At 45.8% G+C, this 9,342-nt stretch overlaps 1 long non-coding RNA gene across 1 annotated transcript; it reads left to right on the forward strand.

The window, feature by feature from the left end:
* Positions 1-6,615: 6,615 nt before the first annotated feature.
* LOC120406805 lies at positions 6,616-8,362 on the forward strand. The gene is made up of 3 exons (XR_005599598.1): positions 6,616-6,673; positions 6,790-6,841; positions 7,866-8,362. It is a non-coding gene; the product is annotated as an uncharacterized LOC120406805 (long non-coding RNA).
* Positions 8,363-9,342: the final 980 nt, after the last annotated feature.

Consider the following 9,342-nt stretch of genomic DNA (forward strand, 5'->3'; position numbering starts at 1 on the left):
GCTGAAGGGTCCCATTGAAAAATGAAAGGGTCCGAGGGGGAAGGGCAGGCTCAGAGTCAGGCTGCCCTGGCAGTTGAGATGGGGGGGGCACTAGGACTCTGTGGCAGCAGTTGCAGGGGAAAGACAGGGACTCTCTGCTCCGGCTGGGAGAGGGGGAGCAAGTCGGGGCCGGGGGACACTTGGGGGAGGCTTGAGGGGTGGGGCCGGGGGGAGATCACCTGGGTTAGAAATATCTCCGTGCGAGGGGCTTTTTTCTTTCCTCCACTGCTTTCTGCACCCCTCGGCTTTGTGTGCCTCACTCGCCTCGCCCTTGTTACGGCACTGGCTGGGTTTGGTTTCCCCCAGTCCTTACTATTATCACGCTGGCTAATTTTGCTCTCATCTAAAGGTCCAATCCTTTTGGGGAGCAAACAGACAACATGGTTTGGGGATTTTTGCCCAGCTGCTGCCTGGGCTCTGCCTGCCCCACAAAGACAGCTTCAATTCCTGGTACTTGTCCCAAGGACTAAAGTCCCTTTAAAAAAAAAAAAGAAGAAGAAGAATCAAATGAAAAAACACACCAAAAAGTTACCAAAAGCTTCTCAAGCTCACCCATTCATACCCAGAGGAGAAAAGAAACATTTTCTCTACTATAGGATGCCTCCATTTCAGTTCTGTTAGCATCTTGCTTGACACCTTCCATGTCTGTGTGCTTAATGTTAATGGGCAAGTAACATGTCTCAGCCCTTTGGGGGACATAGGAAGTGCCAGAGCAGATCTGATCCAGGGTCCGGTGTCCTGTCTCAAACAGCGGTCAGCACAAGATGCCGCAGAGGAAAGTGCAAGGATACTAACTCTGTGAAGGTCTCATCCCAGCCCCTAACCGTTAGAGATGCATTTCAATTTTGACGTATGTGTGTGTGGGGCGGGGGGGGGGGGGGGGTTGAAGTAACTCAGACAGCTAGAATCAGCCATTAAAAAAATCCAGGTCTTCTCCGCTGTTCCTGGTTTACTGCCTTCTTAAAGCTTTTGTGCTCTTTGCTCTCCACATCCAAACTTCTGTGCTTTTTGCTCTCCATAGTCTCTCCCTTTCTTTGCTTTAAATAAAAAATAATTTATCATATTGCGGGCGAGCTGTCTCCAAGCAACCCAACAGAACTAATAGCATGCCTTCTCCTTGATAGCTCTGATGCAGGAAAATGCAGGCCTGACAAGAGACTGGGGGTTGTCTTATTACAGCTGCACTGATTTTTCGTAAAGATCAGCTGTGGCAGGTTTTCTGACAACCCTGCTTCCTTCATATAAAGCTAAACATGCAATGCACTGTGAGCTGGCTCCGCCACGTGGCCTATCTACTTAACTGCATCCTGATTTTCTTGCGCCAGTGACATGGGGGCGATTTATAGCAAAACAGGAGTGCGTTCTCCTTTTATACAGGTCTATTGCATCTAAAACATGCACAATTTCAGCTTTACGCGGTTGGCAAAAACAAGAAAAAAACCCAAAAGAAATAGAAAAAGTAACAGTTTAAATACTGTTTCTGTAGTGCGGGCGATTCCGTCCGCCATTACACTCAATGTAATTTTGACTATACGCAATTTTCGCTTTACACGCTGACTGCGGAACGTAACCCCAGCGTAAGATGAGACAGACCTGTACCATGCTACGGACTCATTAGCTTGGAAATTTAAAAAATCAGTTATTCATATTGTTTGTTTATCTGTATTGCACCTTCAGTATTTGAGGATTTTACAGACCGAGAGGAAGAGAAGCTGCCTGCCCAGGAGAGCTTACACTTTAAACAAAGTAAAGGAGCGAGGAAGAAGAGCAGTGTGATGGAAAAGACACTGTTAAACACACGTTTGGTTAAGTACCATGATTTTTGCCTGGATTGTTTTTAATGAAGCTCTAGCAAACCTTTTTCATGGAGTCTGTTAATACCCCTGCAAGGTGAGGGCGGGTAGGACAGGGTTTAAAACTCTCCTTGAAGAAGCGTGTTGTCAAGGGACTTTCTTGAGGAGAAAGTGGAGGAAAGCCAGACCAGATCAGGGAGGGCATGCTGGTCATGAGGGGCAGCCCGCAAGAAGGCCCAGAAAGGAGAGGAGCAGAAGGCCATAAGACCTGGTGTAGAGCTGGACAGAAATGATTTTTTTTCTTCCTGTGAAAAATTTTGATGAAAACTTTTTAAAAATCCCATTTAAAAAAAAACAATTTTTTAAAATATATTGGCAACCAAAAGCTGAAAATGTTCGCATAAAAATGGAAAATTTTGGTCAAAAATTGAATATTTTTTCCAAAAATTTCCATTTAACCAAAAAAGCCATTTCTCGTCAAAAGCATTGTCACCTACTTTTTTTGACCAGCTCTAGTCTGATTTTCCACTGACTCAAGTGAGAATTTCTGGGTGCTCAGCACTTTTGAAAATCAAGCCACATCTTTAGGTTCCTAAATATGGGTTTAGGAGCCTACCATTTGCCCCCCAGGTTTGAAAATCTTGGCCTGATGGTTTTATAAATTCTTCCTGATTAGTGACTTTCTTTTTTGAATACAAGTGGAAAGCTAAAAACAGCAGCTCCATATGAAACTCTGAAAAGTTGGGACTTGAATGTAGCCTGGATGGGCTGCAATGTTTTTGGATGGGGGGCTGAAGGAAGAGAGTTGAGGCTGTTAAATATATGGCCCTGCTGTATGTCTTACAGCAAAAGCCACCAGAGGTCACTGCAGCCCAATAACTGTTTATTACTGTTCTTTAACTAGGAGTGGAATGCAGCTTCCTGGGTCAGATACTTTTATTTCCTTATGACATGATAATACCATCCTCAACTATTGTTTAAGAAAAGGAGAGGTTGTAGCTGGAGCCTGTTTTTATGAAGCTGATTCTGCAGAGAAAAAGGATGGAGTAGAAGCAATGCAGAAGCCAAAGGGAAAGTAGAAAACAACTTGGTTAGGGTGAGCTGCCAAACCTGTGACCGCAATGCATGATGCTAATGCTGTTTGCAGGAATCAGAAATCCTCTCCCCTGTCACAAGGTTGCTGGCCCTTGAAGGGGAGATGGGTTTCAGCCCCCCTATGGCAGTACTAACTTTCCTCCCTAGTTGGGGAAAATGAGGAAGGTCATAGAATAGAATATCAGGGTAAGAAGAAACAACCTCAGGAAGTCATCTAGTCTAACCCTCTGCTCAAAGTAGGACCAATCCCTAGACATATTTTTCACCCCAGATCCCTAAGTGGCCCCCTTAAGGATTGAACTTACAACTCTGGGTTTTGCAGGCTAATACTCAAGCCACTGAGCTATGCCTCTGTCACATGATTCAATCAGGGATAGATGCTGGGGTGGGGGTGTTTAGCATTAGGCAGCGGCTCCATCCAGAGGAGTTGCAGAAAGGCTCCTGAAGAAGCCCCTGAACTAGCAGGGGCGAGAAGCAGAGGAGACTCTAGTCGGAGAATACTGTTTTCCCTGCTGGGGTGACCTGGTCTCCAAGCTGTGGAGGTTGGTGGGAAGACTTCACTCCAGCAAAGGCGCTGTGGAGGAAGGGCCAGTCTGGGTGGGATGAAGGTAACTTGAGGGCCAAAGGAAACATCAAGGACTTACATAATTAGACCCCAGAAGGGAACCTCTTGTTTGAATACCTTGGAGTGAGTGGAGTTTTGAAGGAGCACCGAGGAGAGGGAAACGGAGGTAAGAGTGCTGCAGGGCCATGTAGGCTGTGAGGGAGTGTTCTGGAGGTGATGAGCGTGTTCTGTCCTCATATGACTGACTTCCCTCTGCCAGGAGCATGGTGTGGTTGGTGAGCTGCCACACTGCAATGGGATGCAAGGGTCAGACGCACCAGAGAAGGGGGAGTGATCTGTGCACAGAACATATCTCCCTTGTCGCAAAGGGAGCACCCAAGACCAAACTGTGACTCTGAGTCTACTCCTGGGTCACAACAACTTCATCCTTCCTCAGGGGCAACTCTGTAACTGGTCCCCCAACAAGGTGTGTGGGCCAGTGTGAGGAGTCTTTGTGGCTCCTGTTCCCAATGCCTAAAAACTCATTTTTTTTTTAAATTGTGTGTGACTGGAAAGAGGGAAGGAAGGATGGGAATCGTTGGGCTAATCCTACTCTCTTCTGCTGCCAGAGGCCAGGAGCCCAGCAGCTCCTGGGGGGAGTCGGGGTGGGGGGATGATTAGTGGCTGGTCTAAACAAATGTTTTGCAGAGGCCTTTCTGCAGATAAGCCAGAGGTTTTCCAGGGATTTTTTTCAATTTGTATTTTTGTCTTTTATTCCACTCATTTAACTACAAAATCCTGAGCAGTCAGCGTATGGGGGTCCAGAATAACCATCCCACCCTAAATAGGCCGTTGGCCAAGTAAACAAGACACTGCAGGAACAGATGCAAAATGGAGGCTGCCAACAACACTGTTGAGGTGCATTTACATAAAATAGTTGCCACCAGCGCTGGCTCCTTCTGCCTTTAGCTGAGCTGGCCTCTGTGCTGCCCTACTCTTGTGGCTGGAAGCTGTCCACCTAGTTCAGTGGAGGAGCTGGCTCAGCAATAGCCAGACGGTGGGTTATTTGTAGATGTCCTAACATCATCATCCTGCCTGTGCCCTCCCTCTTCCCAGAACATCAGGGGATCCATGACCATGGACTTCACAGGCCACAAAATCATCCTGGGCAGATGTATCTGGGATCATGGACAAAAAGAATTAGGACGAATTACTCAGACACATTTTTCAAGCTAGTAATAGGCTTAGATTTAAGGCAGTGGAAAGGGCTAGAAATTTGCTTTTCATTTTTAAATGAAAGTTGAGATTCTCTTTGAGGTGTAAAGAGCCCCAAAGCTCGGTAGCAGGCTTTGCAGCCCCGTGGACCTGCGAGCAGGAAATTCCTACATTCGAGAAGCCTAGTGTTCTGAGCACTGAGGTCGGAGAGCCAGCACTCATCTTACCTACCGCAGTGACTTCTTCTAAGGCCTCTTGCAGTCAGGTGCTAACTCCTCTGCTTCACCTTTCCTCTGCGTAAAACGATGAGAATAATACTGGCTTTTTACAGGTCCTACCTCATGCGAGATTTTAGGTCCAGATTCTGAAACCGTTATGCATGGTGAATAGCACCTTACTCTGAGACTAGACCAAAATCAGTGGAACTGCCTGAAGAGTAGGGTACTACATATGAGTTAGGGGACCAGAATCTGTCCCGTAATGTCTATAATCTGCTTTGAAGATGAAATTTCCTTGTGATTTAAGCTTTCCGCCAACAAGCTGGTGGTCTTAAGAGTAGAAATACTCCTCCTTTCTCCTCCCAGTTCTGGCCATGTGCTCTCTGGTTCTAGTCAATGTTATAAAAAACATCACCAAAGGAAATGTTACTTGCTCTATGAGGTCATCCCAGCCAACCAGTAGCGAAGGGGTTGGAGGAGGCATTTTTGTTTTCTTCTTGAATGTCTGAGGGACAGACAGATGTCGACAGTGAATAATGAAAACAAGTTCTGCAGTTTCCCAACAAGATGTTAATCTTCATGTTAAAGCCTAAGAATTATGCTGAATGGACTCTATTGTGCTGAAGGGAGGTACACCTTTCCTATGTGCAGGCTGTAGGGCTGTGCCCATGGGAGTGGCATGCGAAGAGAGGAAGTAACACCCCATTGAAGAAATGCCACCCTAGGTGAAACAATGTCATGTAGCAAAGGCAGTTCTCCAGAGACAACAGAGATCAAGGGTGCTGCACCGGTTTGAAATAATAGGGCAATGTGGCAAGAGATGGTGCCCTGGCATGCACCAAACTGAGTATTTAGGCCAATATTTTCAAAAGCAGCCACTGACTTTTGTGGGTTGGGCGGTTGTGTCTGCATCTCCCACTAGACATGCATTCGTGTTTCAGAAAGATGTCACAAACTGAGCAGCCAGAACTGAGGCACGCAAAGCCAGTGGCCATTCTTGGCATGTTTGGTGTTAGTGCTTTCTATTATGACAGGAATTACCAGGTGGAGCTGCTACAGCCTTGCAAATGCTTTTTCTTAGGCGAGTGAACAGTGTACTGTGTACCTGGCTGCCCTGAGCATCCACATCTGCAATGGGGTGCTCTCTGTCCAGCTGTTGTTTGCACCAGAAATAACTGGATAGAAAGATCCACTGAACTTGCACGATCATCATGCGCTTTCTGGCTGCGAGTTCGTGTCCCCTGCTTCATGTGCCCTCAGGAATGGCATGGTACTCACTGCTCTAGTGCTGCTCCACTGTGCACGTTCCCCTGTCTGCAGTACCACTGGGGCCTGATTTCAAGCCTGGGGTTGCTTTAGTTCATGCACCTGTTAGAACCTGTGCTGTGTGCGTGGACCTGAGGGAATGTAACATGGCGCTCGCGATCCTGGAGACACTCCCATTTCCCTCCCACCATCTGGCTGTTCTGTGGAACTTGCCTTCTGTGCACAGCAGTTGTGCTAACCTGAACAGTATTGGCTGCAGAGAGAGGGAGCACTCTGGATTTGTCCCACCAGAGTTTACTAAGGTCGGGATTAGTTTCTGTGACCTGGGTGCACTTCCCCTCCACAGCCTGCTCTGCAGGAACCAGGATGACAGGAGCCCTTTGTGGGCTGTGGCTGAACTTTCTCTCATTAGCAGCAGGCAACTTGTTGAAATTCTTCACTTGCAGGGGCATGTCCGTTGGCTGGAATCAAAGGTATCACCTGGAGGGCTGAGAACAACAGAGGTAGGTGGATAGAATTCCAGACTGAGACGCACCCTGTAAACAACCAGGAAGAAAGAGTCTTCCTGTAATTCTTGCACCCTTCTGACTGTCACTTACTGGTTTACCCTTCTTTACAGAGAGTCCATGTCCCAAGACAGACCGTGATTCTGCATGCTACCCTAAAATGAGGTATCATAATTGCTTCTCTCCTTGCCTTAGCTATGTTTCTATAGCACACTTAAACCAGAAGGGTCCCAAAGCACTTTATAGCCATGAGGCCTAGTTTTGCCATCAGTAACACCCATGAAATCCCATGGCGGTTTTGTGAGTGAGACTGAGCACTGTGGGAAGAATTTAGAGAGAGAGCATTAAATCTAATACCACTGAAATGCATCCATCGCTGCAATGGAACTGTCCGCTCACTGCTATCCATAGCACGTGGCATTCGCTATATTGGCAACACTGCTCAGCAGGGTGTGAGGGGTTTATAACTTATCTAAATGACATGAACATCAGCAGAATGTAATTGCTCTTAAGAAACCTTTCCATCTGCATTGTAGTTTGGGTAAACATGAAAAATACTGAAGATATGATGATGCAATGCAGTATGTATCTGAATGGGACAACAGAAGTAGCTAGCTTGTGATGTATTTAGTACTATGGTGTTTATTGTTTGTAAGGGGAGAGGGCTGAAATCCCCTATTAATGCCTTGTTGTAAGGACCGCACCATATCAGGGAATTTGAGAACAGACAGCTACAGTCTTCCCTTTACTAAGAGATAGTTCACAGGCTGGAGAATGAAGACTCCTGAGCATTTACCCCCAAAATACACGAGGGTGGGTGAAAATGCTAAGAAAGGAGCAGTACTTACAGTTACAGCCAAACATGAGGCAGAGCCACTCCGAACCAGCCAACCTTTGATTTGCATTCTCCCCTTTGGATTTTCCCATCTCTGTCCAAGTGCACACAGTGGGTGGGATTTTCAAAAGTGCCTGGGTGAGTTAGGAGCACAGATCCCACTTGGACATGTTTGAAAATCCAGCTCTAAATATCTGCCTAGCTATATAATTCAACATTAACAGTATCCATTTCCTTAACTCTGTCCATACAGTTTTGTCACAAACACAAGACTGTTGTACTGCTTAATTAAATGGGTGTCCATATACAAAGGATTGTGTGTCAGTTCTCCTCTTTCTTACTTCATTTTCACAGCAGCGTGACTCTACTGATATCAGCAGAGTGACTTCTGAGAAGTACAGTACATATGTGCTGTATATAGTACAGAAATTCCAAGAGAAGATCTGTAGAACAACAGAACTGTGGACTAGGCAAGATGAGTGTGATCTAGTCCAAGGAGACATATGTCCTATCTTTAGAGCCCTGCAAATCTGCAGCTATCCGCTTCATATCCTTGGATATCCACAGCCGCAGATGCAGATATCCACAGACCGCATTTGCAGATTGCAGATCAAATGCAGATACAAATTTTGTATCCGCTCAGAACTCTACCCATCTTTACAACTGGAATGTACCTGCCTCTTATTCTGCACCCAAACAGGAACAGTGTGAAAACTACAGAGCACAGCAATTTGTATTTGCCCCCACTCCTTCTCAGTCTAAAATTATTTAACAAAGAGCATCAGACTATCTGCGAACAGTTACAGCACCCTCTGCTGCAGCTACAGAGTAGAGAATGGTAGGTACAGTTACCAGTGAAACCCTCGTGTATGGTAGACACTTAAGAAGGATGGATTATCCTTTCATTGACAGTGTGGTAAATCAAGAGTAACTCCATTGAAGTAAATGGTCCAAGTTCTCTGCTGCATTGGCAGGCATGTCATTCTTGCAATTTATTTGGGTACTTATATGGCCTAAATCATCTATTGTCTGAGCTCTTTCAATTTGTTAATGGATTTTTCTCCCTGTGAGGTAGGGAAGTGCTTACTCCTTCTAACAGATGGAGCACTGAGACACAGTAGATTAAGTGACTTTGCCCAGAGTCACTCAGAAAAGTTTGTGGGTGACTTGGGAATTGAACCTAGCTCTCTGAAGTCTCAGTCAAGTGAGTCTCAGTCACTCAACTCAGACAAATCGTAGCCATTAGACCATCATTCCCCCCCCCACACACACACACACACTCTCATCAGAGTTTCATCTATTTACACCATCAGAATTTGGCCCAAATATGTTACAATGGTATAAAAATATTCAAAAAGCAGTGTGAAGATAAAGAGTGCGTTCTTTCTGTTTAATCAAAATCCTCTCAATCAGTTAAATCTCTGCTTAAACTGGATTTGTCCCCCTTGAAACTTTGACCCATTATAGCACAGCTTGCCAGTGTATGTTACTGTTGTACCCATTCAGCACACTGGAGCACTCAGAAAGCCCTCGTGGTGTGCAGAGCTGTACTTGCCATCAGCGATATGAAATTCAATAAAAACAAGTGCAGAGTTCTTCACCTAGGAAGGACATACCAAATGCACCCCTACAAAGGGGGGAATAGCTGCTGGTGGTACTGCTAAAGGAGATGTGGGGGTTATAGTGGATCAGAAATTGAATATGAGCCAACAATGTGACCATTGCAGGGTGTGTTACAGGAATGTCACCTAAGACATGGGTGGTAACTGTCCTGTTCTACACAGCACTGGTGGGGCCTCAGAGGAGACCAATCAAAATGATAAAAGGTTTA

This window comes from Mauremys reevesii, linkage group 5 (assembly GCF_016161935.1).
Source record: "Mauremys reevesii isolate NIE-2019 linkage group 5, ASM1616193v1, whole genome shotgun sequence".
In the NCBI taxonomy this organism is placed as follows: domain Eukaryota; kingdom Metazoa; phylum Chordata; order Testudines; family Geoemydidae; genus Mauremys; species Mauremys reevesii.